The sequence below is a fragment of the Carlito syrichta genome, unplaced genomic scaffold, assembly GCF_000164805.1.
Source record: "Carlito syrichta isolate Samal-C Ts95f unplaced genomic scaffold, Tarsius_syrichta-2.0.1 Scaffold30121, whole genome shotgun sequence".
Lineage (NCBI taxonomy): Eukaryota > Metazoa > Chordata > Mammalia > Primates > Tarsiidae > Carlito > Carlito syrichta.
The window spans coordinates 17036-19883 of NW_006974217.1; the positions used below are offsets into that span (position 1 = coordinate 17036).

The 2848-nt window shown below is 32.8% G+C and overlaps 1 pseudogene; it reads right to left on the reverse strand.

Moving 5' to 3' along the window:
- Positions 1-2168: 2168 nt before the first annotated feature.
- LOC103271656 lies at positions 2169-2687 on the reverse strand (annotated as a pseudogene).
- Positions 2688-2848: the final 161 nt, after the last annotated feature.

Below are 2848 nucleotides of genomic sequence, written 5' to 3' on the forward strand. Positions count from 1 at the left end.
CCACAAAACTGGTGTGCCCTCTTCATTGCATCATGTCATGGGATAGGGATATCAACATGACTTATTACTGATGATATTTACTTTGTCTGGATGGCTAAAGTAATGTCTGATGAATATTTTCTCTTTAAAGATTCTATTTTCTCATTCCATGCTCTGTTCGTTAGAAGTTATTTACCAAGTACTATTGATGTTAAATGACAAGGAATTAAGATTCACTTCCCAAAGGGAGCAGTATTAAGAGACCGTGGATATAAGCTAAAATCACACATTAATTAATAAGTGTCTTGGGACAGATACTTTGGATTTCAGCAACTAATTTTAGTAACAGATTTTAGCATTCATAAACAATTTTCACTGTTTTGCTTAAATGGTGATTTTTTAATTTCCCTATTCTCTTAACATACTTTATTTGGGATTCCTCAATCTCTTTATGAATTTATTCAATTATTTACTTATATTTGTATTAATTAAGGAATTTTTAGTTAATGATTTTGTTAAAATGCAATTAATATGTGTTGGAGTTTCTTTTTGACAAATTGTTTCAACTTTGAAATTGGTGGTTTTTGCAGATGGTCTCTTTTATCCTTTTTAAGTTCCTCATCTATATTTTGCTTTTTTTACTCTGTAAGATAGCAAGATACTCCAGCTTTATTTTATATTTCCCTGCCTCATCCTTCAAATCAGACATTTTTCCAAGTCTGTTTTTTTTTAGAAGAAAGCATTTAGAAACTGAGAGCTCAGTGAGCTCATCACCATACAACAGTTTCTAGTCCCTCTCAAAGAAAATATTTGTCTGTATACTCGCCCATGTGTGTGTACATGACTTTATTTATTTCTGTATATATCTATATACAGATGTGTTAAAATAAATGTGAGCTTATGGTAATATCTCTAACTTGGATTTAACACCACAGGGTTCATTACAACCTTTCACTTGATTATTTGTCAATTCTTTCTCGACAGTGGGAAACCTGACTCCCATAATCTACAATTTATTTACTTGTTCAACTCTTTTATGAATGTCAAATGGTTTCCAGAGCGCTAAACCATACCCTTGTGAAAAACAAATTTGCCCACTAGAATACAGCATTTGCAAACAGTTATTTTATATTTAGCCTTACAATATTTAGACAAGACACTCTTTTCCAGAGTTATTTGCTCAGTGCCTTTCTTCCACATACCCTTCCATGAGATTATACTATACATTTGTAATAAAAATGGATTGATCATATACTTTTAAACAGGTATATGTTAAAAGTCCACCTTTGTGGTGTACCTTACCATGAGTTTTGACAAATGCGTGGTCAGTCATGTATCCACCATCACAATGCCATACAGAATATTTCTATTATTCTAAAAATTTCCTTGCTCAGCTTCTTGGTAGTCAACACTTCATCCCAAAAGTATCATTAGCAACACCTGATCTGTTTTCTATATACCTAGAGTCTCGCATTTCCCAAAATGGTATATTAATAAAATCAAATATTGTATATTTCTTGAGTGTTCTTTTGTTAAATAATGCATTTAAGATTCAGCCATGTTCTTTATAAATCAATAGTTCATTTCTTTTGATTATTTGAAAATATTCATTGAATGGAAGTATGTTTCATTTATTCATTTACTTTTGATGAACATATGAATTGTTTCTAGTTTGTGAGGATTATGAATGAAGCTGCACACATGCTTTTGTGTAAATGTAAATTTTAATTCACTTAGGTTAATAATTTCCACGTCATAAACTTAGAGAATATTTAACTTTATAAGAAACTGACAAACTATTTTTCATGATGACTTACTCATTTTACATTCCCATCATCAATAATGCAGGAAGTTTCCTCATGCTTCTAATCCTCTCCAGGACTATTTAAACTTTTGTTTTGCTCTATTTTTTGCTTTATTTATTTATTTCGTCATTCTAACAGATGTGTGGTGGTATTTCTTTGTGGAGTTTTTTTTTATTAGTTTAAATGATTTTATTTTTAGACAACCTACATGACTTTTTTCCTCCTTAAAAGCAATGCCTCCACTCCAAATACATCACCGTCAAAATAAATGAAGAGCCGAAGATAACATCAGTCCCATTTGTCTTAAGTCCTGATGTTGTATGAATGACAAGCAGCAGCCAGTAATGATGACAGATGACAGATCAAATGTAATTTCCAAATTTGTTAACATTTTTCCCTTTCTAAACCATTCTTAAAGAAAATCATATAGGGATCACACCATCTTCACAGTTGTCCAATAGAACAACCATATTATATGGATTTATGTTTTCACCAGGAAAGAACTGGTGGTTTTTTAAATAAACAAGAATGTGTTTGATTTTTTTATCTGCAGCCCTTTCAATAAAAGGTTTTACTCTTTCTAATCTCTGCTCTTTAAGTTTACCTTTAATTGATTTTATGTAATCTTTGATGTATTTCTTGCTAGTTTCTGATGAAAAGTTGGTTTCCTGAAAGTGATGGTTTATGACAATGATTCACACTAGTGATTGCTATGCTTTTGATGTCTGGTCCTCAATTCTGAGGGTCTTCAGTGGAGGCATTTCCATCAATGAGCAAGTCATCAATATTACCCACTGTCTAACTGACCCTCTTCCCTTCAACTTCCAGGCAGAGCCCATCTGCAATCTTGTAAACATCAGAGAACATCTTAGAGTGACTGATGAGGTCCTGGTGGATAATCATGATTGTGGCTGACAGAAGACAATGGCAATGCTAACTCAGCCGAAACCTAGAGTATAGAGTGAGCACTGTGCAGCTAGAATGGTACCGATGAGGAGGGACGGAAAAAGGAGGGGAGGGCAGGTACAAATCTCTTTGTGGTTTAAATTCTCATTTTTCTAATG